Here is a 5,834-nt window from a genome sequence, read left to right on the forward strand (position 1 = left end):
GTAAATTTCACTCTTGACAATACACTATACTAGAATAAAGACAAAGGGGCTGGCCAACTTTAAGAGATGTGGTGGTAGAATAAACAAGGGTTTGGCATGCATTAATTAGGGTGGACAGTTGATAAGAGGCAGTCAGAGGCTGTTCCAAGGGTCAAGTATCAGCAAGTTGAGGAATGATGGGGTCATGAATCAACTGGGAAGTCAGAAAGAAACAAACTTGTTTGTGGAAGAATGTGACTGGCTTGTTTTTGGTCATGTTGAGTTTGAGGCATTAGTGGAATATCCTGGTAGTGACATCTTGGATCTCTGAGACAAGTGTCCTCAAACTCCTGAATTATTGCCATACCTGTTACCTGCTTTTCCATCTTTCCCTCTTTTTTGATCAATCTAGCAGTTGGAAACTATGTTCAAGGGAAAGGATGAATTCTGGAGATACTGAAATGTCATCAGCAAAAAGACATAGTTGAGCGTTATGATTAAATGTCCAGAGAGAAGGTAAATATGGAATCTTGGACTAGGTGTGCATTTAAGGTTCCAGAATAGAAAGAACCACTTTGCAAAAGAAGAAAAAGAAGTGCCTCTTTCCAGGAAAACAATACACCAACCAGCCATCAATGTAAGTATTTCAGGCTCATCAGCAATATGAATGTCACTAATGCATTGCTCTACATAAAAGAGAGTGGAGAGTAAGTTAGGGAAGGCAAAGGAGGCTGGGTGCAGTGGCTCATGCCTGTAATCCCAGCACTTTGGGAGGCACAAGGTCAGAAGATCAAGACCATTCTGGCCAATGTGGTGAAACTCCATCTCTACTAAAAATACAAAAATTACCTGGGCATGGTGGCACGTGCCTGTAATCCCAGCTACTCGGGAGGCTGAGGCCAGAGAATCGCTTGAACCAGGGAGTCAGATGTTGCAGTGAGCTGAGATTACACCACTGCACTCCAGCCTGGTGACAAAGCGTGATTCCATCTCAAAGAAAAAAAAAAGGTATCTGTCAAGCCACCTTTGATTGAGTCATCAAACTATCATTCACTTTTTTTTTTTTGAGATGGAGTCTCGCCCTGTCACCCAGACTGGAGTACAATGGCGTGATCTCGGCTCACTACAACTTCTGCCTCCTGGGATCAAGTGATTCTCCTGCCTCAGCCTCCCAAGTAGCTGGGATTACAGGTATGCAGCACAACGCCCAACTAATTTTTTATATCTTCAGTAGAGATGGGGTTTCACCATGTTGGCCAGGCTGGTTTCGAACTCCTGGCCTTGTGATCCACCTGCCTTGGCCTCCCAAAGTGCTGGGATTACAGGCATGATCCATGGTGTCCAGGCTTTTTTTTTTTTTTTTTTTTTTCAGTAAAAGGAATTCCGCCAGTTCATTTGGAGTCTGATCAATGCTGGGCGAACAGATTAAATTCTCTTTAGAGTAGCAAATCTTAGGACTATAAGCTGAAGTGGCACTAGAAAGTCCAGCCATACCTAAGTCCAGGCTAGCCACTCTGGTCCTTTTCTCTATTGTATTCCATTAAAGACCCTGATATCTGGGACTAGAGTTCCTGAGCACTCTATATCCATGACCTGGTCTGGAAGCAGCTCTTCTTAGCTGTCCTATCATGCCACAGTAACTCCGGGTCTCTGAGACAAGTGTCCTGAAACTCTTGAATTCTCACATGCTCTTTCATCTTTCCCTCTTTTTTGATCAATCCAACCAATTCATGGCTTCCTGTTGAATGTTATTTTATAATAACGTGGTTTATGTTATTAACACTCTTTAATGTTATTCAAGCCCATCTTCTATCATGTCATTGCTCAAAAAGCCTCAACAGTTCCTTAGAGTCAAGCCCACTGTGTGTGAGCTTCTTAACTGGGCATTTGGAATCCTCCCCAATATCCTCCACTACCTATGATTTATATTTTAGCCAAACAGGACCCTTTATAATCTTGAACTTCATTGCATATCTGCACTTCTATACCAGTGCTGAATCCCAAACTGAAATCTGGTTCATATTTCATGAAACAGCTGGTTTTTACACCCACATCTTAAAATCTCTTTCTATTGCCTTACCTAGATACAAACTCTTCAAGGAGCCAGTAGAGTATAGTGGCCAAAATCTTGGATTCTAAAACTCAGCTGTCAAGGTTCAAATCCCAGCACTCACACCACAGTGCTGACTGTGAGATCATATACAAGTCTCTTTTCATTTCACATCTGTTTCCTTATCTGGAAAATCAAGAATATTAATCAGATATTAAATGAGATAATATACATTTAATCTAGTCCGTGGAACCCTGTAAGCATGCAGCAACTGCAAGCTAGTATGGCAGATGCTGTTGCTAGCCCACCCACATCCCCTTGGTATTTGTCTCTACATTCTCAACCTGTTTATAGAAAACATTTGTGACTCTATGTAGTCAAGATAGCATGCTCAGCTCTCATACAGGGCAAAGCAGAAGTGTCTGAGACGTAATCAGTCTCCCAAGAAGCGACACTCAGACAATGACCAATGGAGAGTCAGTGGATGAATACCCCTTGTTAGGAATAACTCTGAAACCTATTCTAGAATGTGGACAGCATAGAATCTCTTATTGTCTCCCAGACTTCCCCAGCAGGCTGTAACATCAGTTGCCCGCAATGGTAATTGGCTTGGTAGATACCTTCTATCAGCTCTGTTGCCTTCCCTAACTTACTCTCCACTCTCTTTTATGTATTTCCTGGGATCGTTTCCCAAAACTACTTGGATTCTTGTCTCCGGGTTGGCTTCTGGAGGACTCTAAAACCGTAATTGCTCTTATCACTACAGCTGACTTCTTTGAAACCATCAAAATACTGCTTTATTTGCATTTGTCTTCTGCTAGTTAGAGTCTACCTTCATAAAACCTAAAATCCAACAAAAAATTAAGACCAAAATACAAATATTTCTCACAGTACCTCTCACATAGAAGTTACTCAATCTGTATTTAGAGAACAAAGAATAATGGGAGATCAAAAGATTACTCTGTGAATATAAAAATAGAACAAGGACTATTGATTGGTTACTAAGAATATTTTACAAACTTTTATGGTTCGACACACCCTTTTAATTGTGATATGTCTACCTGATATATCTGCAGCTTCTCAAAATCCCCTCCCCTCGACGTCAGCATCAGGACTCCCCTCTTCCTCCAGCTAGATTTGAGAGACACTTGCCATTATCTCATCATTATTTTATCATGTTAATGTACTTGTGTAACCTTTTATATTTTCTAAATATGAAAAATATTTTACAGAGATTACATTTGATGCAGCTGCTTCCTGAAGACCTAGAGGTCACTTTAATCTTATAAGCACATTCTTCAGATTGTCGTGTGGGTGGGTAACTTCCGCCAGACTTTTCTGGAGATGGCTAATCCAGCCGTGGGATGTGGTTTCTTCTAACAGCCAGTCAGGAAAATCTTGCTTCTCAAACTCCTGTCTTGACCCCTTCCTGAACTTTGCCTCCTGGATCTTGAGGTCTGCCTTCTGTGGAAGAGAAATACTAGAATCACTGAACTGTGAACTAGAGCCCTGGGATTATCAACAGGTAATGGTGATACTGCAGCAGGTGGCTGCATGAGATTTGTGATTACAGACTTGAGAGTGGCTGTCACCTTTGGTGCTACCAGAAGTAGCTTTCAAAACTGTCCTTCTGTAACAGAGAATTCTAGAAGGGTGGTCCATGGACCATCTATATTAGAAGGACTTCTGGCTCTGCTTCACCTGCAGATTACTGGTCCTGCTCAGGCAAACTGAATCAGAATCACTTGTGAGGATGCTTCAATTTGCATTTTTAGACAAACTCCTCAGATGATAAGGTGACCAAATTATCCAAGTTTTAGCATCGAAAGTCCCACATTCAGGAAAGCCTTTAGTCCTGAGACATTTGGTCACCAAGTGGATATGTCTTATGTACATTGAATTCTTAGAGCTGTCTTACAGACCCCAAGGTATGCCACAGTAACACAGATGCTACTTTTACTCGGTAAGAATCTCTGAGACTTTGAGATGACTTTAATCCAGTGTGACATTGGGTGGGGAGCTCCCTCAGACATCGATCTTGATAAGACCCTTCCATGGGAACTTGAGTGTTTGAGAGACCCAGAGTGTGTGTTTTGTTACTTTACTTTTCCTTTCTTTTGAACCTCATGTGCAAGGAGTTGAACTTGGTCTTGAGTTTATAGTACACAATTTAATGCTGTATCTACAAGGCCCTTCTCTGGATTTATGTGGTTATTTATTTTCATTTCCCCACCAGCTCTCCATGCCCAGCAGGCAAACATTACAATGTGATTGTTTTATACTCTGAATTTGTTTGTATCTTTGTAAAGCATATAACATTGTTCCTGTGTATTTTAATTTAAACAAATTATATTCTGCTGCAGACTTCACCCTAACTCTTGCCTTTTTCCGTTAAGTATTGTGTTTAATGCTGCATGGTCCTTTGACCTGTTGTTTCTTGTGATAGGCAGCTCTTAAGGTGGCTCCCAATGATGGTGCCCTGTTGGTACCCATGTCCCTGTACAATCACCTTACCTTGATTGTGGACTATACCTAGTGACTTGCTCTTAGTGAACACAATGTGGCAAAAAGTGACAGTATGTTACTTTTGAGACTAAGTTATAAAAAGCCTTTGTCTTCTTCTCTTGTGCCCTCCCTTGCTGGCTCTGGTGGAAGCCAGCTGAAATTGTGAGAGCCACCTTATAGAAAGCCTAACAGCAAAGACTGGAGAGAGGCTTCCAGCCAACAGCCAGCAAGGAATTGAAGCCTTCAGTCCAATAGCAGTGAGGAATTGAATCCTGCCAACAGCCTCGTGGGTGAGCTTGGAAGCAAATCCTATTCTAGTCTAGTAGAGACTTGAGAGGGCCCATAGCTCTTGCCAACACTTGATTGCAGCATTGTAAGAGACCCTGAGCCAAAGGACTCAGCTAAGCCATGCTGGCTCCTAGCCCATAGAGACCATGATATAATAAATGTTTGTTGTTTTAAGATGTTAAACTTGGAGTAATTTGTTACACAGCAATAGATAACTGATATGTTTCTAATCATTGCGTGGTGTCCATAGCATATCTTTACCACATTTTACTTGTCCGCTCCCTGTGGTTGGGTTGCTTGCTGCCTGACTCTAACTCCTGCTACTACTGCAAACACCACTGCCATGAATATCTTCAGCAAGACCCCCTTCCAGACCTGCATGAACAGTTGTGTGAAATGTATATGCACAAAGGGACTGCAAGGGAAGAACCAGAGACTAGGGAAGAACTTGGAACAATAATCTCAGTTTCTTCAATTCCTAAACTGAGAGTATTGCTGTTTTTAAATGAAGGTATTTTCCCCCTAAGCATTTTGTTCTAAAGTTGAGCTGAAATAAAGAGGGGAAATAAAGAGACTACCAGATTAATGGGTTTTTTTCAATTGGGATGGTGGGGTAAGGAATAGTCAGGGTGGTCTGTGGAACAACTTGGAGGATTGGTGTTATGTCTCGAAAAGATATTCAGGTATGTTCCTCCTTTTTTACTCAGACTGACTGATTCATGCTGGGCTTCAGACATGAGAGGCTAGGAGTAGGAGGCATGCCTTGTTCAAAGGCGAGTGGACACATCTATAACCATTAAAACAATGTTTTTCTGTTTGGATTTAGTAAATGGCCTCAAGTTCCTGGAAATGTGTGCAGAGACCCCGTGGCCATGAGAAGATCTGTCATTTTATTTTTTACAGTAGGATGAAATATATTTGGAAGTCACTGGACTGTAGCTGTCCTACATCAAAAGACGTTTCATAACAAAACACTATCATGCCCCATTTATAGTAATAGCATGCTGTGCTC

At 41.5% G+C, this 5,834-nt stretch overlaps 1 long non-coding RNA gene across 2 annotated transcripts; it reads left to right on the plus strand.

The window, feature by feature from the left end:
- The first annotated feature begins 2,589 nt into the window (after positions 1-2,589).
- LOC129031469 (uncharacterized) lies at positions 2,590-5,595 on the plus strand. 2 transcript variants are annotated; one of them, XR_008501049.1, is made up of 4 exons: positions 2,590-2,629; positions 3,413-3,554; positions 4,685-4,824; positions 5,530-5,595. It is a non-coding gene; the product is annotated as an uncharacterized LOC129031469 (long non-coding RNA). The 2 variants fall into 2 exon arrangements; XR_008501048.1 differs by having other exon boundaries at positions 2,592-2,629; positions 4,689-4,824.
- The last annotated feature ends 239 nt before the right edge of the window (positions 5,596-5,834 follow it).

This window comes from Pongo pygmaeus, chromosome 11 (assembly GCF_028885625.2).
Source record: "Pongo pygmaeus isolate AG05252 chromosome 11, NHGRI_mPonPyg2-v2.0_pri, whole genome shotgun sequence".
Taxonomy (NCBI): Eukaryota; Metazoa; Chordata; class Mammalia; order Primates; family Hominidae; genus Pongo; species Pongo pygmaeus.